Source organism: Littorina saxatilis, linkage group LG9 (genome assembly GCF_037325665.1).
Source record: "Littorina saxatilis isolate snail1 linkage group LG9, US_GU_Lsax_2.0, whole genome shotgun sequence".
In the NCBI taxonomy this organism is placed as follows: Eukaryota; Metazoa; Mollusca; class Gastropoda; order Littorinimorpha; family Littorinidae; genus Littorina; species Littorina saxatilis.
In genome coordinates, this window is record NC_090253.1 from 12,334,628 (window position 1) to 12,360,683 (window position 26,056).

The window sequence follows — 26,056 nt, forward strand, 5'->3', positions numbered from 1 at the left end:
CATTGCGGTGTGCACGTTAAAGATCCCACGATTGACAAAAGGGTCTTTCCTGGCAAAATTGTATAGGCATAGATAAAAATGTCCACCAAAATACCCGTGTGACTTGGAATAATAGGCCGTGAAAAGTAGGATATGTGCCGAAATGGCTGCGATCTGCTGGCCGATGTGAATGCGTGATGTATTGTGTAAAAAAAAATTTCATCTCACACGGCATAAATAAATTCCTGCGCCTTGAATATGTGCGCGATATAAATTGCATAAAATAAAAATTAAAAAAATTAAAAAATAAATCCCTGCGCTTCGAACTGTAGCCTACCCACGGAATACGCGCGATATAAGCCTCATATTGATTGATTGATCTCTCTTTTTTAATTTTTTTAATATATATTCTATTCTAAGTTTTAACAAGTCGCGTAAGGCGAAAATACAACATTTAGTCAAGTAGCTGTCGAACTCACAGAATGAAACTGAACGCAACGCAACGCAGCAAGACCGTATAGCCTACTCGTAGCATCGTCACTCCACCGCCCGTGGCAAAGGCAGTGCCAGTGGAATTGACAAGAAGAGCGGGGTATTCGTTGCGCTGAGAAGGATAGCACGCTTTTCTGTACCTCTCTTCGTTTTAACTTTCTGAGCGTGTTTTTAATCCAAACATATCATATCTATATGTTTTTGGAATCAGGAACCGACAAGGAATAAGATGAAAGTGATTTCCACAAAAAAAATTGATAATAATTTTTATATATTTAATTTTCAGAGCTTGTTGTTAATCCAAATATAACATATTTATATGTTTTTGGAATCAGCAAATGATGGAGAATAAGATGAACGTAAATTTGGATCGTTTGATAAAAAAATATTTTTTTAACAATTTTCAGATTTTTAATGACCAAAGTCATTAATTAATTTTTAAGCCACCAAGCTGAAATGCAATACCGAAGTCCGGGCTTTGTCGAAGATTACTTGACCAAAATTTCAACCAATTTGGTTGAAAAATGAGGGCGTGACAGTGCCGCCTCAACTTTCACGAAAAGCCGGATATGACGTCATCAAAGACATTTATCAAAAAAATGAAAACAATGTCTGAGGATATCATACCCAGGAACTCTCATGTCAAATTTCATAAAGATCGGTCCAGTAGTTTAGTCTGAATCGCTCTACACGCACGCACGCACACACACACACACACACACACACACACATTCACATACACCACGACCCTCGTCTCGATTCCCCCCTCGATGTTAAAACATTTAGTCATAACTTGACTAAATGTAAAAAAAAAAAAAGGAATAGCAATTATATTAACCATAATGCATTGATGACTATAAGGATAAACGAGAGTACGTACGAGGATGAATGTGAGAGTGTGGGTATGGATATGTGTGTTTGGGTTATTTGTGCATTGCTGTGTACCTTTATGTGCCTATGTTTTCTGAGAGTGTTGTTTTTATGTGATTTTATTCACCAGCCAAAAGACAAATTTCTGTTTGTTACACTCAGACAATAAAGTTTTATTGAATTGAATTGAATTAAATTGAATGACAGAAAGAGTAAGCAGAAAATGTGTCCAAAACAGTGCAAAAAGTGAAGCCAACGGTCAAAGGGAAGCAACTCCTGTCAGCAAAACAAATGTGATAAGAAAACTAATTAGCTCGCATGAATAAGAACTTACTAACAGAGGCTAAAAATGTCTATAAAAGCAGATAATATCCAAGAACAACGGTTAGAAAGTGAATGAATCGAAGCGTAAATGAGTAAAGTAAAAGCTTACCATGATAAAAAGAGTGCATAAGCTCAAAATAAGACGAAAACCTAACCGTAACCCTGACCTATTTTCAATGTCAACAACAAATGACAACAACAATAGCCTTGACCTATTTAAAATTCTAACAGCCTTAACCTACTTAAAATGACCTTGACTTACAAACAAACAAACAAACAAACAACAAAAAACAAGACTAACCTTGTAATCCAAGAAGTCCATGGGGAAAATCGAGGTAGTGGTCCAAGGGAGGCAACCTAGCTGTAAATAACTATAATGAAAACAGTAAAAATAGTGAATAGTCTCCCTTAAAATGAAAATTAAAAAAATTAAAAAAATCAAACATGAGTCCTTTTTAGTATGCAAAAACTGAGTCCTAATTAGTACGCAAATGATCCTCATTAATCAACAAAACTTATTACTGTTTGATTAAAGATGTTTTAAAGTCACAGTAAGCCTCCCGTCAACCATCACAGATACTAGTGACGTTGCGGGGAAGACGCCCGATAACTCATAGTGACAGTGACCTTCCTATTTCTCTCTCACACAGTCGGGAGGGGGCCTTTGCGAGCCGTTCCCTCTGAAAAATGGAGCAATTTGTGGCCTAAGTCTGACACAAACTTTGGCGACGATCGGTTGCGGCTAACATGTCTTTATTAGCAGTAATTAGGGCTGCTCGAGTTAAAATTTAAAAACCATTCTCTCTGAATGGGTTTTTAATGGTGGCCAATGTGTGCGGGGGACCTTGCCTAAGCCTGACACAAAGTTTGGCGACGATCGGTTGACAATAAGATGTCCTAATTAGCAGTACAATAATTATTACTCTATACAGTATGTATAATGGTTGCTAGAGTTAAAATGTAGAAACCATTCTCTCTGAATGTCTTTTTTTAAAGTTTTTTTGTAATGCGTTAATTAGTAACCATTTGACGAAATAAAGAGACGTTTCTGACGTGTAGCATTCTTTGTGTTATATTTGTTCAATTTCAAGCTGACCAGTTCAGTTAAATTAACAGGTGAATAAAAACTTCGTACGTCACTGTGTCGTGTGTCACAGTAATCAGTGTGCGTGGTGCGTGCGTGCCGCGCGTGTGTGTGTGTGTGTGTGCCAGTGTTCTTGCGTGTGTGTGTGTGTGTGTGTGTGTGTGTGTGTGTGCCGTGCGTGTGTGTGTGTGTGTCGTGCGTGTATGTGTGCCGCCGTGTCACAGTGTGTGTGTACCAGTGTGTGTGTGTGTGTGCACGGTGTGTGTGTGTGTGTGTGTGTGTGCTTGACTGAGTTCTTCACTGAGACTGAGAGGTCAGTCCCAGACATACCAATGTTGAGTGGAACATGATGAACCGGCCATGATCACTTTTCGGAATACACTCCTTGTGGGAACGTATGGCACTATCGAACATGTGTAACATATTATTTGCTGGTAAACCTTTGTGGTCTGCATGCTCTTCTTCTTTTTTACACACTCACACACACACAGGCACAGACACACACACTGACACACTGACACGGCCGACGAGTCGAAGACGAGTCGCATTATACTTGTTCGAGTCTAAATATCGGACCCTATTGCTACGCTGAAAATACAATAGCGATTATATAGCTGTTCTGACCTTTATTTGTTGTTCCAAACTTACAAAATGACAGTTTTTGCGTCGATGCGTTGATCTCAGGTTTTGACAGCAGACGCCGTTTCTTATGCGCATTAGTTTTGCGCAGGCGCCACACTGACTTTGGAAAAAAAACTCGATTTGACAACACAGCTGTTAAACAGCTTTTTATTAGTTCATTCGTATACAACAAAAAGAAGTTTGAGTTTTTTTAATTTTGAACAAGACTACTTATGAAGAAGACCAAAACACAACATCAACGGAAAACTAGAAACAACTGAAGAACTAGGATGCAACAAGGGGAGGAAAAAAGAACAGCTAATCCGTACAAAGCGAGCAGACGGCAGCGACGTTTCCAGTTTGGGTGAATGGCATAATTTATACTTGTCTAGTCATGAAGCGAATTTTTCAACCTCAGTTATAAACGACTCCATGAATGTTAGTGCCATGGGTTGTACATCAATACTTCAGAGGGGAAGTGGGGTATTTAGTGTGGAGTTACGAGATAAGAAAAGCCGAATGCGAAAGTTAATCAGTGTCAGTCGGCAACTGTGAACTAAGCTCACAGGCACACAAAAACGGCTGTTCCGTTGTACTCCCCTGTTTGTACTACATCTTTCGACTTTGGGCATTTTGTGGTGTTTAGGGACAGAAAATAATAGGTTTAGTCCTGTTTCATCGGGAAGTTAGCAGAAAAGGGCATGCTATCGACATTTGTAAAGCTGAAAAACATTCCCGAGAAGAATTTCAAGTTGTCAGTGTATGCTGTTGTCGATCCGGCAGTGAAACATCGTGTGGTACAGGTGGGTAAACCGGAACCATGCGTCTTTGTTATTGACAATATGCTTTTGGATATTGAGAAAAATGGCCGACTTCCGTAGCATTATGATTTGATGATCGGAACAGACCATCCAATCACAGCCCCCGAATTCCCCCACGAGTGTTCATCAGAATAGCTAGATTATGATATATTTATCCTACATACGTGCACGTGAGAGAGACACTCAGTCGTGAGATAATAATCGTTCAAATCACACGTGTGTATATCATGTAAATGAGGTTATGTCAAGCAAGTCTGGCAGGGACCTGTTTTTCCTCTGCTGATGATGCCAAAGTCACCGAGACAAACGCACGGTTGGCCCGCCTAGTGACGGTAAGGCGTCCGCCCCGTGATCGGGAGGTCGTGGGTTCGATATGTAGAGGTTACATGCCGAGTCTCAGTGATTATTAAAAATAATGGTCGAAGTTAGCGGATCATGAAAAATGCGAGCTTTAGCGAGCTTTTTCATGACCGCGAACTGAGACCATTATTTTTTATAATCACTGAGACGAGGTGTGTAACCTCTTTATTCATCCTTTCTTCAGTTATTCAAAGAAAAGAGGAGTTTTTTTTGCGAAAGTTTGATCGAATCCTATTCTCTCAACCAGTCAACCTGCGCAGGCGATCGATTCATGCGCGGTTGTATGGTTCCGTGCAAATCATTCCATTCTGTTAACACTTCTTATCAGTTTTCCTATTTTGGACTAAAATCAAGTACACAGATATGCTGTTATTCTGCTGTGGCGGCAAAGGCAGATATTGTGTGTTCTGTATATGTTTTGGTATCGCTTAGGATAATGTTTTTTCGTCAAATGGGACTAGCAGACGAACTTTTGCACCCGTGTTCCAACGTTAAAAACTGTATGAAGTTCAGTTTTCTGGGGAAAATAGTGTATGAAACCGCTTTATGTTGTTTAAATTGATGAGATGTGTGCATTTGGTTGCGTGTGATCTGTTTATTAAATGAAATATTGTTGAAAACTGACCGTCGGATTGCAGTCTGTTGTCGAAGAAACTGAGTGAAAAGAAGGGGAACTACTCTTGTCGCTAGACAAAGTATGAGTTACTTGCCTTGGGAAATTGCTTGTAATGAACGGTTTGAGCACGGCAGATCTAGATTCAGAAAACAACCGAACTCATGGATTTTATATGGAGATTCATGTGTTCAGGCCTGTAGTTGTTAATTTAAATGCGGTATGTTTGTATTGTTTGCTCCAGAGATGTATACTTCGTACATTAGAGCGTTCGGAACTTTTCAGTCGCAAAAAGTAGTACCGAAACGGAACAACTTTTCAACCCATTGCACTATCGAGGATTCAGGCTGTTGCTGGGTCGTTATTTGTTTGGTTGCTGGGTCATTATCGAAAAATAACTACCCCTACAAGTTTACAGAGGTAAAGAAGCAGAGGGGGGAATAAATATATATATATTATTTTGATGGAATACGAAGTTGGCCAAGATGTACGATGAAGAGTAATCCAGATAGCAATAGAAAGAAGAGAGGGCAGTTTGTTTTGGCACTGTCATCTGCTGTTGAAGGAGCATATCAATGCAGAGAAGAGAGAGGGTTTGTTCAGACAAGCCTTATACTCTTTTTCGCGAGAGGGTAACGGTGTGTAGTCATTCCACCTTTTCCTACCTCCTTCGGCCCCCTCCAGCAGCTGTCTCACCTCAGTTATGTCCGCTCCTCGCTCCAGCAAGGCCAGGCACGTTGGCCAGTCAGCGTACTTGGTCACTTTGTAGTGGACCCTCATCAGCTCGGTCTTGGTCAGCCCGTGGTCAGCCAGCAGCATTAAGACGTCCCACTGCCGGTCAACGAACGCTTCCTCCAGCGCCCAGCCCCGCTGGTCATCGTACAGAGAGTGGTCGGCCCACTGCTTCACCACCCCCCACTCTCTCTGCTCCACCGCAGCCAGGAACAACGACCTACGGACTTGTTCTGAGACATGCGACAGACAGGCTCGCTGGATGACGTCCCATCGTTTCTGGTCCAGCATGATGTGAAGGGCGATCTCTTGCAGGTCTGCAGGGAGAGGCACAGTGGCCAGCACGAGAACCATCGCTTCATCTCTTGAAGCGTTCCTGTTGCTCGCATGATAGCAGCTTGCCAATTCTTCTAAAAAGCTTAGTAGGTCTAAATTATCTATACCATTGTGAAGTTGGATGAGTTCGTAGGTCATCCGTGTTGACTCTTTCATCAGTCGCCTGTGGGGTACTCTGTCAAATATTTGATCTATGCTCTTGTCTTGAACGTATATTATAATTTCCTTGCAAAAATTGCTGAGGAGTTTTCGGCCCATTTCCTTACGTTTAGAAATAGTTTTTGCTTTGGTATCACTTACGTCGTCATTCAGAACACTCAGCACAACACCAAAAATACATCGAAGCAGTAGCTCAGCAAAATGGTCAAGCCAGATGATTCCCTGACATCTCAGCCTGGTGGTGCAAATCTCAATAATTGCATCTGACCTCTTGGAAATCTTTCTCAACTCCTCCATCTCAAACCTACACCCGTGAAGGATTTCAAACAGCTGTGGGCAGTGTTGTTGCCGCGACCTGAAGTCTCCGGAAGCCCAGCAGCCCAGCGTGCCGGTTATCTCCCTCCACAGCAGCACGGTGACGTCCTCCCACACCTGTCGCCTCACTAACTCCGTCAGAACAGGGACCACTTGGTCGTCATGGCAATACGTGATGATTTCATGGCAGAAAACAAACTGCGGAGCGTGCTTGCTGGCCTCCTCCACAGCCCAGCGACGGTGGTCCTCGCCAACCAGACTCAGCAGCGCCCCCACCCCCAGCCACTTCCGTCTGGCAAGAAGGATTGGCAGGGCGACTGTTTCTATTTCTTCAGTGGTGCAGCAGTACTGGAGTTTCTTGATGGTCCTGTCGTCACGGACATGCCTGCTCACTGTCTTCACAGCTTCTCTCCGCTCTTCGCCCTGAAGCTCTGCCAACTTGCGGAAAACTGACCCTCGCTCAAAGTAGCGTTTTCCCCGTTTCCTCAGGTCCATTATCAGTTCTGTTAACTCGTCGTTGTCCATTGTGGTCCTTCAATAGTTTGATCGTTCCTGTTATTAGAAAAAAAAGTTCTGCATTAAATATATACAAACTCTTTTTTTGTGTGTTAAGCCCAAAACAAAGAATTGTTTACAATAATAATACAAATAACAATAATTAAACACATATTTCAACAGCATACACTAATGTCTATACTACCGTTTAATTTCAAGGAGGTGTACTGGAGAATTGTTATGTCCATCGTTAGGATCACACAGATTTGAATGGAATGTGTAGATATTGAAATTAAACGCCCCACATGATGTGCATGGCAAGATTAACACACACAAATAACAAAAACAACACTTTATTTTCTATCAAACTGTTACATTCAAATGGTCAAAAGGACAGTGACTCTCAGTTGGTCCCTTTTCAAAGTCAGTCTGGTCATGTACCACTTGCTTTTGCTTGTGAAAGTGTTCTAATCTGCACTTTGTCTTCGTCTTAACATCTCCTTAAAATGCATTCCAGTCAAAATATTCGTGTCTTATTTTGTATATGGTTGTTTTAATCGTTGATCAATTCAACGAAATTCAAATTGTCCCAATACAATCCTAAAGCCGAGTGAGATTGCTTAGATGAGCCAATCTGGAACATTCAAAACCGTCAAAAGGAACGGTTGAAACAATATAATATTTGACATTCTTGTTGTCAAATCACAATCATCAAGGCATTGATGAGGCCAAGGACAAACAGAGATGACTACCACACAATGTCCAGAGAGCAGCAAGTCAACCTCATCAGGCTGCGTACTGGCCACAACAGGCTCAATGCTCACATGAACCGAAAGTTCAAGCTGGCGCCATCACCAACCTGTGCCTGCGGTCAAGAGGACCAAACAGCGGAACACATCTTACAGCGATGTCCCTTACTAAGATGAGGAACGAAAAGAAGTGTGGCCGTCACCAACTCCCTTGCAGACCAAACTATACGGCAGTCGACAGGAGTTGGAGAAAACGACAACATTTATCACCAGTGCTGGACTGATTGTGTAACCTCTGCGAACGCCAAGAAGAAGAAGAAGAAGAAGTTGTCAAATAGGATTACAATGAATTGCAAAAAAGTTAGACTATGCGTGGTGCAGCTTCAAACATACGTGTGGTTTTGTCACATACATGATCAAAACACAGCACATTTTCCACTTTCGGACAAGTTGAAAAACTATGTGCAACATGGTACAACACTACTGTTGCACAAGGCATATAACCAGGGACCTATATTAGATAGGTCTATGATATAACAAATCAGTTGAAGATTTTTTTTTGGGGGGGACAATGTACTATTTTCACAATAGCAAGTTATTTGCCGTTAGTTTGGTTGGCACCGTATGTGTGTTTCAGTGCGTGTGTGTGTGTGTGTGTGTGTGTGTGTGTGTGTGTGTGTCTGTGTATGTGTGTGCGTGTGTGTATGTGTGTGTGTGTGGCCGTGCTAGTGTGTGTGGGTGTGGGCGTGAGTGTGGTTGTATCTGTGTCTGTGTGTGTGTATGTGCACGGTGTGCGCGTGTGTGTGTGTGTGTGTGTGTGTGTGTACGTGCTAGTGGGTGTGGGCGTGAGTGTGGGTGTATCTGTGTCTGTGTGTGTATGTGTGTGTGTGTGTGTGTGTGTGTGTGTGTGTCCGTGCTAGTGTGTGTGGGTTCAGCCGTTGGGCGTGAGTGTCTGTGTGTGTGTGTATATGTGTGTCCGTGCTAGTGGGTGTGGGCGTGAGTGTGGGTGTATCTGTGTCTGTGTGTGTATGTGTGTGTGTGTGTGTGTGTGTGTGTGTGTGTCCGTGCTAGTGTGTGTGGGTGTGGGCGTGAGTGTGGGTGTATCTGTGTCTGTGTGTGTGTGTGTGTGTGTGTGTGTGTCCGTGCTAGTGTGTGTGGGTGTGAGTGTGGGTGTATCTGTGTCTGTGTGTGTATGTGTGTGCGTGTGTGTGTATGTGTGTGTGTGTGTGTGTCCGTACTAGTGGGTGTGGGCGTGAGTGTGGGTGTATCTGTGCCTGTGTGTACACAGTGTCTTTCTGCCAGTCTGCCAAACATTCATTTTTAGATAACTAGTATCCCTTGTTATCCCCCCCTCTGCTTCTTTCTCTCTGTAAACTTGAAGGGCTAGTTATTTTTCGGTAACATACCCAACAACCAAAATTACTTACCCAACAACGGGCCTGAATCCTCGATAGCTCATGGGTAGAGACTGTACACATTGTGGATCTACTTTTTGCGACTCAAAAGTTCAGAACACTCTAATGTACAAAATATACATTTCTGGAGCAAACAATACAACCATGCCGCATTTAAACCAGCAACTACAGGCTTGAACACATGAATCTCAATATAAAATCCATGAGTTTGGTTGTTTTCTGAATTCAGATCTGCCGTGCACAATCGTTTATCGCTAGCAAGAATCCAAGGAAAAGTAACTCTCATACTTTGTCTACCGACACGAGTAGTTCCCCTTCCAGATTTCGGCTGCATCGACAAGACTGCAATCCGACGGTCAGTTTTCAACAATATTTAATTTTATAAACAGATCACACGCAATCAATTGGAAACATTTAATCAACTTAAAGAACATGCAGCGGTTTCATACACTATTTTGCCCCAGGAAACTGAACTTCATACAGTTTTTAACGTTGGAACACGGGTGTAAAACTTCGTCTGCTAGTCACATTCGAAGAAAGAACATTTCCTGAGCGATACCAAAACATGAACAGAACACACACTATCTGCCTTTACCGCCACAGCAGAATGACAACATAACTGTGTACTTGATTTTAGTTCAAAACATGGAAACTGACAAGAAGTGTTAACAAAATTGAATGATTTGCACGGAACTATACAACCGCGCATTAATCGATCGCCTGCGCAGGTAGACTGGTTGGGTGAATATGATTCGATCAAACTTTCGCACAAAAACTCCTCTTTTCTTTGAATAACTGAAGAAAGGAGGGATAAAGAGGTTACATACCTCGTCTCAGTGATTATCAAAAATAATGGTCTCAGTTCGCGGTCATGAAAAAGCTCGCTGAAGCTCGCATTTTTCATGATCCGCTAACTTCGACCATTATTTTTGATAATCACTGAGACTCGGCATGTAACCTCTACTTATTTGTTCGCCATTTGGTTATGAATGAAATCTCGTGAAAATGATGACAAATGTCAATATCCCATGACCTCCCTCTTTCTTTGTTATCATAGTTTTAGTGACTGGCGGACTGACTAATCTGTCATACATAAGGATATAGGCAGTTTAGGCTCAGCCTAGTCTTACAACCTGTCTTTACTACATCGTAAAATACATCAGTTATATATTTTATGCACATAAGCAAAGCTGATGAGGTGATACATTTGTCCTACTGAGTTATGACCCTAATGAGCAGATACGTTCTGCGCAGCTCAGAACTCAGAAATCAGAACTTTATTACATAAGATAAAGGTTTTAGGCTTAGCCTAATCAGGGACCTACATTTAGGTCTATGGTCTATATCTAATATAGGTCTATGGCCTAATCTTAGCTGCAATAACATGTGTAGAGTTGATTTTTTTTTGTTAAGAATCGATTTTATTGATAGACACGCATTGGCTCTCTGCAAAATTAATGTTCACAAAATATTCATTTTGTACAAGTAGCAGTCAGGCACTTCTGACACCATATCAAACTCACAACGCACGTGTTCGATGGTATGGGTTTATTAGCAAGCGGCCATGACAGAGAGAGAGAGAGAGAGAGAGAGAGAGAGAGAGAGAGAGAGAGAGAGAGAGAGAGAGAGAGAGAGAGAGAGAGAGAGAGAGAGAGAGAGCAAGGGAAGCAATTCCATTAGCAATCTCATTAACAAGACATTGGTTATTTCCCTTAGACCATACTGACAGATTGTTAGTATGTAAACAAGTGAAGGTTTGTTTTTGCCCCATGTAAAAGTCGGACCAGGTCTGAGATGCCGAATTGTTCCCTCAGGAAGAACAATGCCTTTACGTCGTATAACACATTCACACTGCATGGTTAAAGAAGAAAACTGAAAAGAAATAGACTTGTGGCACTCGATTGAGAAATAATATCATATCATTTTGTTTAATGTCATGTTAAAGGAAAAGTCCAAGGTTTAGGGTCACTTTTGATATGTTGACCCTCTTAATTCATCAACCACAAATGCGTGTGTAAAAATGAACACAGAAATCCAAAAAGTATACTTTGACTCGTTTTTTGGTTGTTCTGAATCGTTCCATCGCGCGCGCAGTCTTGGCTCATGACCTTGTGCACATACGTGTGCTACGTCACGAGCCTTGAACGACAAACATGGCCGGCTCAAGCAGCGAGGAAGACAAGTGGAATACGGACCGGTTTTCAGCCAGCCTGAGGTTTTAGCGTGCCCGTTTGAGCCTCTTCGTCGTCAAAATGCTGGCGAGGCCACAAGGAACTGCTTGAAACAGAGCCAGCATACGCGGCAATACGAAATGGTATGTGATTCTCTTTGTTGCATGCTAGATCGAAGTCAGGTGTGTTTTTCACAGATCAGTTTATGTGCTTCCACAGATCTGTAAGCATGTAAAGATCATTGATTTATGCTATTATTTCAGGCATCTGGTGTTGTTTATTTTCCTATCTTTAATCAAGGATTTCGTCCTTGAACTGCCCAGTTTAGAATAAATGTTTCCACAGTGATGTTCACACGCGACTATCCTTATTTTCTCTTTTTTTCAGTCACACAACAAAACATGTAGACAGCAAGTTAACATTGCGCAAAGTCTGTTTCTTGCGGACAAAACTGCAATTATCCTGGTATTTTTATTTGCGACAGTAAGACACTGCATGACATCGACACCACTAAACAGTGAAACTTTTTTGAAATGGCGGTGGGCTGCTTTCATGTGCTAATGACTAATAGTGATCCTGACATTTTTCTTGCGAAACGGTCAAAGGGAAGTAATAAATGAATTTAGTTTTTTAAACGAGCACACGTGATTTCCGATCTCAAACTAGATCTGAAATCATAAGATTTTCTGAGCAGTGGCGAAACGCTGATGGCTAGTGATATCGCAAGCCGTTTTGGAAGCAAATAAGCACTGTCAGACATATGCTGAAACACGATTACAGCAGTTCAAACTTTTTGATCATTGATTTTTAGGAGTACGCAATGTCGGACAGTCACACTACAAAAAGACAATGCGTTAGTGCATAGATCGGTATTCTCAAACGTCACAAACAGACAGTACGTTGCTACTATATTATGTTACTGTATTAACAAAACCTCACAGTCCCATTAAAAATGTGTGGTGTGTGCCGAAAAGCAACCATATGAGATTCAGTCAGTGGGACCCTGAATCTACCTGGGGTTAAATCGGGTTATTGACTCTCATTGCATGAATTTTTAAACTGAATATATACATTACATGTACTACTGTTCGTGTTGTTTTTGTGATCCAGTGCAATTTCTGTGTATACCTTAGAATCTCAAGGTAATTTTTGAACGGGGCATACAGATGATACATGTTGCCATGATCACAGAGTGATACGTGTATTTTGCTTATCAGGTGTCAGTGCAGAAACTCCAAGAGGGAACGAAATTCAAATATCTGGAAAACCTGGATGAGGAGATAGACAGCCTAACAGCACATCCTCCTATGTTTGCTCGGACATCTACTACCTTCAAACTGCATACTATGCGTACACACAGGAATATGGACGACTCAACATTGATCAAAATGGGTAAGTAACACAACACAAACAGATGATTTCCATTATGATAGATTTATTTATCTGAAAGTAAAATTGACAACAGAGTGTACAATTTGTTTTCAAATACAAAAATATCACATTGGGTTAAAAACAAAACACCATCATATATATCATTAAAACTATTCTTTATTTCTAAACACATACATATCAGCATAGTTTATTCATGTAAACATCCTCATTTCGGTTCCCAGTCTATCTGAAATCAAGGTAAGATATATGCCCAAAAAAATAGTGATCACACAGTGCTTCAGCATGAATTTGAAAACCTGCTCTACGTCACATAGACACAACGTGTCTTATGATTCTATCCACCCTCTCCAAACAAACACGTACACGTTTTCTCTGGTACGAATGTCTTAAAAGCTCAAACTAAGCTGCTGTTTTATTCTGTCTTGCTTTGCAGGAAATACAGGCACGTCGCTTACCCATAACAGGCAGCTGGTGCGCTAGCGAGTGGGGTTTCTCGGCAGAAGCATCAGAGTACCATTACCAACCTGTGCAGTCAAAACGATCAGAAATACTTTCCCAAACGGATGAAGAGTGGGGTTCAAACTCCCTGAGCTACAGAAGGCTGAAATATACTTTTACAAATCGTGTGACTGTGTTGAACAGATTCCTACATGGTTTGAAGATGATACTGGGTTGTCACGTGGTCCGGTACATGGTTCACATTCTGCAACATTTTGTTCCAGAGTTTTTCCACTGTTGGTCTACTCCTGCATCAGGTAGTCAGTCCATGAGCCGGTCAGCATAGCCTGTGTCCAGTATTGTCCGTTTGCCTGTTGCCTGAAACATGGTTGTTTGGAAGTAACTAACGATCTCTGCACACATTTTAACATGTGAATAAGAACAGAAAAAGTTTGTCAAAAGTATACATAGTTTAATTTGCATTTACTTCAAGGCCAGACTTTCTTCTCGTTCATTATTTCTTCATAAATATTCTGAAAATTAACAAAATGTTTCCCCCTATCAAGGCCTCCTACCTGTTTTTTTAAATGCAGGTCGGTTTGTTGTCATCTGTGCATTACTACCTCTTGCCACCCGTGCGGTCATTGCCACCAGGTATCTCAACAATCAAACCGTCTAAAGGCACGTCCTTTTTCAAAACAGGATTGCTCACTACACAGATCTGCGAAGACTTTTACAGAAAAAAATCTCTTGACTTGAACATATACCAGGAATAAACATCCTGACTGGTTTTTGGAGCTGCCGGGATTTCTTTAGGGAATGTTTTACACGTGTGGCGTTAAAGAAATTAATTCATAAAATTCTACATTCCCATACAGAGTGTTCAGTTCTGGTATTTTTCAAAACGGAAGGATGGCCATATCCCATGTAAAAGCCTGGTAAGATTTGAGATTTTGAACTCAATCGTTTACACGGGAAGGGCTGTCCATTTAAGGGGTTACTTGTGTGTTCAAATCGCGTGAAAGAAACATTACACATTTTGTGCACAGGTTCCTTTAAGCAATATGGACACATCTGTGCAAAGAAAAAAGGGGGTCGACGTATTAACTTTTTTTTTAGAATTTTTTTACTGGGGGTTGTCAAGTACGATTTTGCGAAAAACACTGCGATTTTTAACATGATCCCAACTGACATATTTAGCTCTACAAATAATAAATGAGACATTAGTTTGTGTATATAAATGAATGGAGAGTATAACTTTATCATAAAACGGTACTTATCAACGTGCATTTTCAGAAAATGATCGAGGTTTATCGAGGGCGTACACATAAAATTATCACTCCTTTAGTAGTAAAAACGTATTTAAAAAAAATTCGCGTGAAAGAAACATTACACATTTTGTGCACAGGTTCCTCTAAGCAATATGGACACATCTGTGCAAAGAAAAAAGGTGGTCGACGTATTACTTTTTTTTTTAGAATTTTTTTACCGGGGGTTGTCAAGTACGATTTTGCGAAAAACACTGCGATTCTTAAGGGGTTACTTGTGTGTTCAAATCGCGTGAAAGAAACATTACACATTTTGTGCACAGGTTCCTTTAAGCAATATGGACACATCTGTGCAAAGAAAAAAGGGGGTCGACGTATTAACTTTTTTTTTTGAATTTTTTTACTGGGGGTTGTCAAGTACGATTTTGCGAAAAACACTGCGATTCTTAACATGATCCCGACTGACATATTTAGCTCTACAAATAATAAATGAAACATTAGTTTGTGTATATAAATGAATGGAGAGTATAACTTTATCATAAAACGGTACTTATCAACGTGCATTTTCAGAAAATGATCGAGGTTTCTCGAGGGCGTACACATAAAATTATCACTCCTTTAGTAGTAAAAACGTATTTAAAAAAAATTCGCTCGACAGAAACATAACTAAACTTGAACACAGCTAAGTTCACTGTATACATATACAATACCTGTAAACAAAATAAGTTGTTGCCTTATTGTCTGCTTCACAATTATTCCCGTACCAACCCCACCCCCATTATCTTGACTGACAAAAATGATAAAAAGAAATAATTTGGGAGCGCTGGACTTGTGATACATGAGTTTGAATCAGGGTGAAGGGTTGGGGGTCGGAACATTTGTGTGCAAAGTTTCATGAAGATCTGTCCAGTAAATTTCTATGAATCGCACACCACACACACAAACACACACACACGTATATATAATATATATATGGCCTGGGGCGATTGTAGCTTCCCTTCTTCGTGTCCATCTCTTTCTCTCTCTCTCTCTCTCTCTCTCTCTCTCTCTCTCTCTCTCTCTCTCTCTCTCTCTCTCTCTCTCTCTCTCTCTGCGAATATGATTTTGAAGCGCATTACATAAAGTCGGTATCTGATATCTAAAGTCCTGATATTTTGGATGCGGAGGAATTTTTCCTGGTGATGATCTGAGGTAACGGAATTGTTCATGCATTCTGAGGGAATTTGACAGGTATCGGGGTGTGTGTGTGTGTGTGTGTGTGTGGGGGTTGGTGGTGTGGGGGGGGGGCTTTTGGTGTGGGGTAAATGATTAAAACGCCTGCACCCTAACTATGAAAGCAGCCACACGCATACTCACAGAGACACAGAGGCACGCATGTTTGTGTGACGGTTTGCACGAATGACCATTGAAAATTAGTTTTTGATAAAAACAAGCGACATTTCCTTTGAGCACACAGGTGCTCAGCCAATGTGTATTGAAACTTGTTCAATTATCTCAAAATGTCATAACGTTTGGCAATATAATTATTTAACAACAACAAAAAGACTACCGGATTCCGTACATAAAAAAGTCAGGGGCTGTAACAACAATTCGCGGCATTGGACTGTGGGAGCACGGACCTACATTCTAATGGATGGCTGGCTTTGGATCTAGGTCACTTTAGTGGGAATATCGGTCAACTTTGAAACCTGAGGACCAGCCACTTCCGGTTCCCCTTTCAGAGTAATGAGATTGCTGGGGCCGTAGAATTTTTCATCCAGTTTTGTCCTTTTTTTTTCTCCAAAATTGATATTAGTCGGAAGAAACAAGCACACGTGTGACACGAGTTTTCAGTGTTGTTGTTGTTGCGAAGCGAAGCGGCTTCCCAGTGCGGAAGGCAGGCAGTTTGTGCATCAAACAGTGTTGTTGTGATGGATGGATGAGTGAGTGATGAGGGTGAATGAGTTAGTTAAACTGTGACTGAATATCTATTGATTTATTGATATTAAAGTGAACATTAGGGGGGGGGGGTTCGAAATGCACCATTGTGCACTCGCCTTGATGTAAGGAACACTACTGCAGTCTCTAACAGCTTCAAAGTGGGTTAGACAGGCTCTTGATAAAGACTGAGGCAAAATGTGCCAAATCACACATTGTCTTGAAAGAAGGAAAAATCTTCATTTGTCACCTTTCTGCACTTTTTTGACTTTGAGTGCATAGCCACAATGGTCACAGACAAGATGCAGCAAACAGATTTGAAAAAGACCCCAAACTGAACTTGTTATGACTATTTGTAACCCCTCTCACCTTTTTGACTTGGCCGTACCCAAGCAAAATGGCAAAAAAAATCATAACTAATTCCATGTTGATTTTTGGTGGGGTGGACCTATTGTTCCAGACTCGCCTTGATGAGAGCAACACTAGTGCAGTGTCCAACATCTTTTAACATTTGTTTTGACCTCTTGACAATGTACATGTCAACAATCCCTGACTGTTGTGTAGTGAGAAAAAATCTTCATTTCTCCCTTTTCTCCACTTATTTGTGTGTCAGTGCATAGCCACAATGGTCACAGAAAAGATGCAGCAAACAGATTTGAAAAAGACCCAAAAGTGAACTTGTTATGACTATTTCTAACCTTTCCTACCTTGTTCACTTGGCTGTACCCAAGCCAAAAAATCATAACTAATTCCATGTTCACTTTTTGGTGGGGTGGACCTATTGTTCCAGACTCGCCTTGATTAGAGCAACACTAGTGCAGTGTCCGACAGCTTTTAAAATTTGTTTTGACCTCTTGACAATGTACATGTCAACAATCCCTGACTATTGTGTAGTAAGAAAAAAATCTTCATTTTTCACCTTTCTCCACCTTTTTGAGTGTCAGTGCATAGCCACAATGGTCACAGAAAAGATGCAGCAAACAGATTTGAAAAAGACCCAAAAGTGAACTTGTTATGACTATTTCTAACCTTTCCTACCTTGTTCACTTGGCTGTACCCAAGCCAAACAAGAAGGGCAAAGCCCATACGACTCACATGCTTGACCTAAACCTAGCAATGACATCATACACTAAGAACTGCTTTACACATTTTTCCTACCAAAATACATGTGACATTGACCCAAGGTCAAGGTCATCCAAGGTCATGCAACACAAAGCTGTTAATTCAAGACATAGGAAGTACAATGGTGCTTATTGGCTCTTTCTACCATGAGATATGGTCACTTTTAGTGGTTCACTACCTTATTTTGGTCACATTTCATAAGGGTCAAAGGGACCTTGACCTTGATCATATGTGACCAAATGTGTCTCATGATGAAAGCATAACATGTGCCCCACATAATTTTTAAGTTTGAAACAGTTATCTTCCATAGTTCAGGGTCAAGGTCACTTCAAAATATGTATACAATCCAACTTTGAAGAGCTCCTGTGACCTTGACCTTGAAGCAAGGTAAACCAAACTGGTATCAAAAGATGGGGCTTACTTTGCCCTATATATCATATATAGGTGAGGTATTCAATCTCAAAAACTTCAGAGAAAATGTGAAAAATGTGAAAAATAGCTGTTTTTTAGGCAACATTTATGGCCCCTGCGACCTTGACCTTGAAGCAAGGTCAAGATGCTATGTATGTTTTTTGGGGCCTTGTCATCATACACCATCTTGCCAAATTTGGTACTGATAGACTGAATAGTGTCCAAGAAATATCCAACGTTAAAGTTTTTCGGACGGACGGACGGACGTCCGGACGTCCGGACGGACGGACGGACGGACTCGGGTGAGTACATAGACTCACTTTTGCTTCGCATGTGAGTCAAAAATCATAACTAATTCCATGTTCACTTTTTGGTGGGGTGGACCTATTGTTCCAGACTCGCCTTGATTAGAGCAACACTAGTGCAGTGTCCAACAGCTTTTAAAATTTGTTTTGACCTCTTGACAATGTACATGTCAACAATCCCTGACTATCCCTGACTGTTGTGTAGTAAGAAAAAAATCTTCATTTTTCCCCTTTCTCCACCTTTTTGAGTGTCAGTGCATAGCCACAATGGTCACAGAAAAGATGCAGCAAACAGATTTGAAAAAGACCCAAAAGTGAACTTGTTATGACTATTTCTAACCTTTCCTACCTTGTTCACTTGGCCGTACCCAAGCCAAAAAATCATAACTAATTCCATGTTCACTTTTTGGTGGGGTGGACCTATTGTTCCAGACTCGCCTTGATTAGAGCAACACTAGTGCAGTGTTCAACAGCTTTTAAAATTTGTTTTGACCTCTTGACAATGTACATGTAAACATGTAACCCTAATCCCTGACTGTTGTGCAGTAAGAAAAAATCTTCATTTCTCCCCTTTCTCCACTTTTTTGTGTGTCATTGCATAGCCACAATGGTCACAGAAAAGATGCATCAAACAGATTTGAAAAAGACCCAAAACTGAATTTGTTATGAATATTTCTCATCTTTTTTGTCCAAAAAAAACCAACACCCAAAATCTTCACTTTTCCCTTCTTCAAAATTTGTCCCAAAAAAAACAACACCCAAAATCTTCATTTTTCCCTTCTTCACTTTTTTGATTGTCAGTGCATAGCCACAATGGTCACAGACAAGATGCAGCAAACAGATTTGAAAAAGACCCCAAACTGAACTTGTTATGACTATTTGTAACCCCTCTCACCTTTTTGACTTGGCCGTACCCAAGCAAAAAGGCAAAAAAAATCATAACTAATTCCATGTTGACTTTTTGGTGGGGTGGACCTATTGTTCCAGACTCGCCTTGATTAGAGCAACACTAGTGCAGTGTCCAACAGCTTTTAAAATTTGTTTTGACCTCTTGACAATGTACATGTCAACAATCCCTGACTATCCCTGACTGTTGTGTAGTAAGAATAAAATCTTCATTTTTTCCCCTTTCTCCACCTTTTTGAGTGTCAGTGCATAGCCACAATGGTCACAGAAAAGATGCAGCAAACAGATTTGAAAAAGACCCAAAAGTGAACTTGTTATGACTATTTCTAACCTTTCCTACCTTGTTCACTTGGCCGTACCCAAGCCAAACAAGAAGAGCAAACGCTCGATCGAGTCACTTTCGCAGTTCTGAATATTATATGAGGCATCAGATGGACAGGAAGAAATTGCTATTCACAACACAATGAGTCACGTTCACATAAAATTTGAGCCCGGTCACTTTTATAGTTTCCGAGAAAAGCCCAACGTTAAGTTGTGTGTTGCCGAACAGAAAAGGCTAGTTATCTCCCTTGTTTTTCTGATAACGTTCGTAAAAGGCTACAGATGTAAATACTTTGATGTAAAGAATAATCCTACAAAGTTTCAATCACATCCGATGAACTTTGTCAAAGATATAAAATGTCTAATTTTTCCTTTGACGCTGACCTGTGACCTTGAAAAAGGTCAAAGGTCAACGAAACCATCGTTAAAGTGTAGAGGTCATTGGAGGTCACGACTAAACAAAATATGAGCCCGATCGCTTTGATAGTTTCCGAGAAAAGTCCAACGTTAAGGTGGTGTCTACGGACGGCCGGCCGGCCGGCCGGACAGACTAACACTGACCGATTACATAGAGTCACTTTTTCTCAAGTGACTCAAAAATCATAACTAATTCCATGTTCACTTTTTGGTGGGGTGGACCTATTGTTCCAGACTCGCCTTGATTAGAGCAACACTAGTGCAGTGTTCAACAGCTTTTAAAATTTGTTTTGACCTCTTGACAATGTACATGTAAACATGTAACCCTAATCCCTGACTGTTGTGCAGTGAGAAAAAATCTTCATTTCTCCCTTTTCTCCACTTATTTGTGTGTCAGTGCATAGCCACAATGGTCACAGAAAAGATGCATCAAACATATTTGAAAAAGACCCAAAACTGAATTTGTTATGAATATTTCTCATCTTTTTTGGACTTCGAAAAATTTGTCAAACAAAAAACATTTCTTCATTTTTCCCCTTTCTCCACTTTCTCTTTCATGAGGAAGGGATAATCACACATAGTACGCCAGTGAGGTTAGAATGGTGAGGTGGGGTCTGAGGCTGGTAAGGGATTTGGGGGTAGATCTAGGACCGACGAGAGGGCACGGATTCGGCGGTTCGCCGTGTCGAGTCAACTTCATATAGATCTGTGTAGGCGATCAACAGCCCCAGTCGATCTGGATCTGTTCAAGTCAAAAGTAAAGTCAAAGATACGAAGAAGTTTACCGAAAAACATCGATCCCAAGGACTCATGTTGTAACTTTTCAAAGCAGTTACATTCAATCAAAGCTCTATCCACATTAAACCGAACGGGAATCGTCGAAGATCCACGCAACTTCACTGCAATGTCGAAAACGAACTCATAATGTCACCGCAGATCTATAGTTGGTTTTGGTTTTGTGTCGCAGCAAAGAAACGAAGCAAATCTCCGGCTTTTATTTCACACTAAAAAACCGTTCATTTAGCGGGTTATTAAAATATATTTCTTTGAGGTTGCAAGGCAATGGCATCGCTGAGATGTACTCCTTCGAACACACGACACAGGTTAGAAATTGACTTCATTTGGGCGCTTTTTACGGCCAAAACAGAGTGAGCTTTTTGACGGGTTTATGGAAAAATCACTTCGGGGGCAGGTCTAAAATCCTGTGTACAGTGCCAAATCATACATCATTCAAAAGAGCAAAGTATGTTCTTTATTCTAACATATGGGCTAGGGTAAGTCATAGATATAAATAGACAGTGTCTGTCTATTATATCTGTATAGGCAAGTGTATTCCATTCCTTCGATAGTCTCGTCATCTACACTTGCGTGAACAATGCAATTTTGAGTCTGTTTTGCATAAAAGACCTGCGAGATTTGTAGAAGTCAAAACAACAACTTACAGTCCAGCCTCTCAACTTTCGTTCCATGCAATTTGTTTGTCTGTACGTATAGACTGAGGGGTGCCCCGAAATGATTTGTAATCACAACATTCACAGACTTCAAATACGCCATTGAAAACTCGTCCACGTGCGTTTTAGATATATACTTGGGTGACTAAAACTGTCGTACCTACCAAAGGCCGCTTCGCGTAAGAAAATGACTACCAGAGTCGCAAGGCTCGGGATTTTTTTTACAAGAAATTTATATTTCGTTGTTCTAGTCCGAATGAATATGAAGATATGGCGAGTTGAAAACGCCGATTCTTTCGCCAGAAACACGTCTGTTTTCACACCGGAAAGAAGGAATGGACTGAGCTACTAGAAGCACGGCGCCGTGCGTACAATCGATCGAATGATGTTATTCACACAATACCATTTGGCGATCTCTAAAAAATCATTTAAAAACGAACTAGTTGACATGTAATGAAACTATTTACTGAAATCAAGAAGTATCTTAGTTCTAGCCGTGCATATGACACACCCTTTCGCGAAAGCACACTGAACCGTGCGTATACGCATTCGCACCCGCAAACCACCAACCCAGGCGGGTTATCCAGATCCAGATCCAGATCCAGATCCAAGGGAAGTAACTCAGTGAGTATAAACATGAGCAAGAACCGCAACCCGAACACACTCGTAACACCTTAAGAGGACGCAACCATGCCTGGATGAGAAATACACTGATAACACAGAAAAAGCACGAGTTTAACCTGCATATTCACAAAACTGGTTCAGACGCCCGGTAAAGGGAACACATGTTAGTTATTTTAAGAGAACATCACGAAGACCTAATTATTAAATTAAAGCCTTTCTGCACGAATGTACATCTTCTATCTTCTATCTATCTATATATATATACGACTTGTGTCTGTGTGTTTGTGTATCTGTGTGTTTGTGTATTTGTGTATTCGCCATGCACGGCCAAAGTTCTCGATGGATCTGCTTCAAATTTGGTGGGCATATTCAGGTAGACCCGGGACACGACACAACCTGGTCGATATTTCAACACGTGCTCTCAGCGCGCAGCGCTGAACCGATTTTGGTTCAACCTCAGCTATTTTGGTTCCACCTCAGCTACCCGGGCCCCCATACCGACACACCAAAGCCAAAGTTCTCGGTGGATCTTTTTCAAATTTGGACACCGTATTCAGCTACACCCCGGACACAATATCATCGATGAGATATTTCAACACGTGCTCTCAGCGCGCAGCGCTGAAATGATTTTGGTTTTTGTGTTCATTTCACCATTATAAGTAACTCTTCCTTATCTTCTCATCTTCTCCAGGTTTTCAGCGTTTACCTCCCTTCCTTCGTATGGTGCACTATATAGTGTGAGTGGAGCGTCTTCGGATATTCCCGGCGTTCTGTTACTGTTACTATTTTTAGAAGGTCAACGCAGTGAATTGGACCCGTAAATTATCCTCACTGTCAAAGTGCAAAGGTCGAATCAATTTATAGCCACGCGAAAAATACACTGTCATCTATCTCTCTATAGATACGGCTTCTCTGTGTTTTTGTGTGTGTGTGTGTGTGTGTGTGTGTGTGTCTCTATGTGAGCAACACCTGTGCATTGTTCAGTTCTGTTTGTGATGTGGTCTGGCGGCTTTTGTGTAATTTTATGTACTGGCCTTCCTTTGAGAAGCTCTAACTTGCTCAGTCCTGTTTGAGTGGAGTTCGCCTCCAAAGGTGATTAACACGGTTACATTCGTCGACAAGGATGGGACTCGATATGGTCAGGAATGGCATTATGGCCACTGAATCATTTTCGTGCTGTTCCCATTCCACGAATCTGGGAGGGACCTAAGCTTGGCGGGTCCATTGTTCGGACCCGGCGAAGCCGGCGTACGGCTCTAAGTACTTCTTCCCGGCGAAGCCGGCTACCCGGCGAAGCGGGTATTCATTCTAGTGAATTATATTCTAAAACGCCACATGTGTAATTCATTCCACACACAAAATCCAGCTCCAAGAAGCAGTGAGGCTGTTGATTATTGGTATGTGTTCAAGTCGACAGATGATTTTTCCTGTGTAAACTGAGCCTTGGCAGATCTGATATAGTGAGCAAAGACCTGCATTTTTTTTAAACGTGTTCAGAGGCCTTGAAATGGTTAAACATTTTGTTTATTTCAAGTAGTCTTTATGAAGAAAAAATTAACAATAAGGAAGGCAAATGGGTTGAAATGCAAATTAGATTCCTTTTGACGAACTTTTTATGTTCTTCTTCACGTGTTACATTATGCCTACGTAGATCGCAAGATATTTTCGAAAAAATTCATAGATAAGCCAATCTGCAAACGGACACAAATTCACAATATTTATGAAGCCAATAAATTTGACTCAAGAACAAAGCTTATGTGTTTGAGGTGATGTGCATGGGTATGAATGTTGAATGAGTCCGTCAAAGATACCCTCCATGTCGCCTTTATACAGTGGAACCTACCATTAAAATTATACCACCTTAAATTACCTTGCTCTTTCAAATGTACTGCTTAAACTTCTTGAACATGCAACTCTTGCTGTCTACCATAAAGACCATCAGGTCAACAACATACTTGTGAATGTTTTGTTTTGGTCTATAATTAAAAATTTCAGAAAATACCCTTTTTTTATATTTTTTATTCGGAAGCATACTAACTTTATTTGAAACTACTTCGACAGATATAGTTTTGCAGGTTGACGGGAGGTGAGTTACGAAAGAAATTCAATCCATATGTCGCTCAGCACAGAAAGCATAAACGATTAACATGAGTAGAAATGAACTTGTACTTGTTTTCATAATGTATTATTTGGATGGTATCTGTCAAAGACACTTTCTCGTTTTTTTGCAAAGCTAGAATAAGGCACTAATTTTCAAAACAAAACAAAAATCTTACGATGAATGGCACGTTGGTTTTCTCCTGTGGTGATTCTGGACGGTAGGAACAGGACTGGTCAACAGTTGCGTTGTGATCACGGAGAACCGGGAAATCTGGAATGGTCACGGTGTCAGTGTCTAGTGACCTGTTCTGACCAGTGGCCGTGAGTGATGATGAAAGGTCTGGAAGTAAAAGAAGAGAGAAAATGAGTGTGAGTATAAATCAATTCGAAAGTATGCTTCTGATCTATACAGTACACTGAACATTTAGACACCCTCTGGAAGTCGTCTGGATGTGTATCCATGTTGTAGCAATTAGACTGGTTTTGCGTCTCTCATTCAATGCAGAAAGATTAATTACCTGCACAATTCGTAATCTTCTTGTCTCTAGCATGCAGGTGTCTGTTTACCTTACCGGTTGCACATCCACCAAAAGTTTAGATCTGGTAAAAATAGCATTAAACCATGATTCCAGCAAACGCTGCCAATTTCATGAATTGATATCAGCGGATAGTTTGCGACTGAATAGAATAGATAACGTGACACACGCATTGTCTTACGTGTCCACAACCCTGACTACTTTTTACTCTTACTCTTAGCTCAGCTCAGACCGTTCTGTAAGTTGTAACTCTGTAGATCTAGCCTGTGGCGCATCTGTACTCCAGCGAATATCAGCTGGACCCAGACACACTGTTCTGCACCAATTCGTATTCGCTGCGCAGCAAAACAATGTTTACCTATGCATGAAAATAAAAGCATGTACTCTGACCTTCAACGCATTCCTTCTTGTGAGATAATCCGCTGTTCGTATGTCGCCTCGGAGTTTCGATGGCTCGTCGTAATACTGCCCTCTCCGGACTTTTATGAAGGGAAGACACTGCCAGGGGTCAAAACATTTGTTTCAGGGATGAAACGCCAACTTTTGTGCTGCAGAAAAATGGCGAAATCTGTGTCCAGAAAGTGCCCGACACTTTGAAATTTGCACGCTTGTGCTGCACACATCTCTTCCATTTCCACAAGAGACTAGTTTTATGAAGGAAAGTGTGCTATGAAATGCCTGGGGACATTGACGAGTTGTTGCAGTTTGCGGCTGCTCTCCACCGAGGCATTCTTTTTGGGCATACAGTGGTGACTTTTCTGTGTGAAAATCAAGCTGGTACTAGTGGTAGAATCAACACAATAACTTGTGACGTCACAGTGCACCGACGTCACAGTGCACCGAAAACCACGTGACCACTACTTGACCCCAGGCGACTTGTCTTGGTTAGCCCCGCAACACTAAATCTTCAACTACAACAACAACAATTTTTTTTCAATTTTTAAAATATTTTTCCAGAGATGTTTGTAACATTTGGCATTCGATTTTCAAGTTTTTGGGCATATTTAAAAACCTTGGACTTTGTCTGGAAAGGAGACTTTGTGATACTGTTTTTGGTCACAAAATAAAACATGCCTCATTGTGTAATGTTTGTCTTGTCTCAATTTGTTTGCTTTAAAATTCAATTTCTTGCTTGTGTTTATTTGTAGCACTGACATTTTGTTGAAAAGGATACGTTTAAATTAAGCACATTGATAACATATACACGAACATCTGTAACAACAACAACAACAAAATATGATTTATCATGGTCATTTTTGTTGTTGTTGCTGTAAGGCATGTCCCATACGCTCGTATTCATCTCGAAGACCTT

At 40.9% G+C, this 26,056-nt stretch overlaps 2 long non-coding RNA genes across 3 annotated transcripts; one reads left to right on the top strand and one right to left on the bottom strand.

Annotated features, from left to right (window-relative positions):
• Positions 1-11,343: 11,343 nt before the first annotated feature.
• Positions 11,344-23,860, top strand: LOC138975289 (uncharacterized). 2 transcript variants are annotated; one of them, XR_011458606.1, is made up of 4 exons: positions 11,344-11,679; positions 12,754-12,928; positions 13,362-14,362; positions 22,166-23,860. It is a non-coding gene; the product is annotated as an uncharacterized lncRNA (long non-coding RNA). The 2 variants fall into 2 exon arrangements; XR_011458605.1 differs by lacking the exon at positions 11,344-11,679 and having other exon boundaries at positions 12,459-12,928.
• On the bottom strand, positions 13,644-25,759 carry LOC138975290 (uncharacterized). Its single transcript, XR_011458607.1, has 3 exons — positions 25,135-25,759; positions 24,385-24,548; positions 13,644-13,744 (listed from the first exon to the last, which is right to left on the bottom strand). It is a non-coding gene; the product is annotated as an uncharacterized lncRNA (long non-coding RNA).
• Positions 25,760-26,056: the final 297 nt, after the last annotated feature.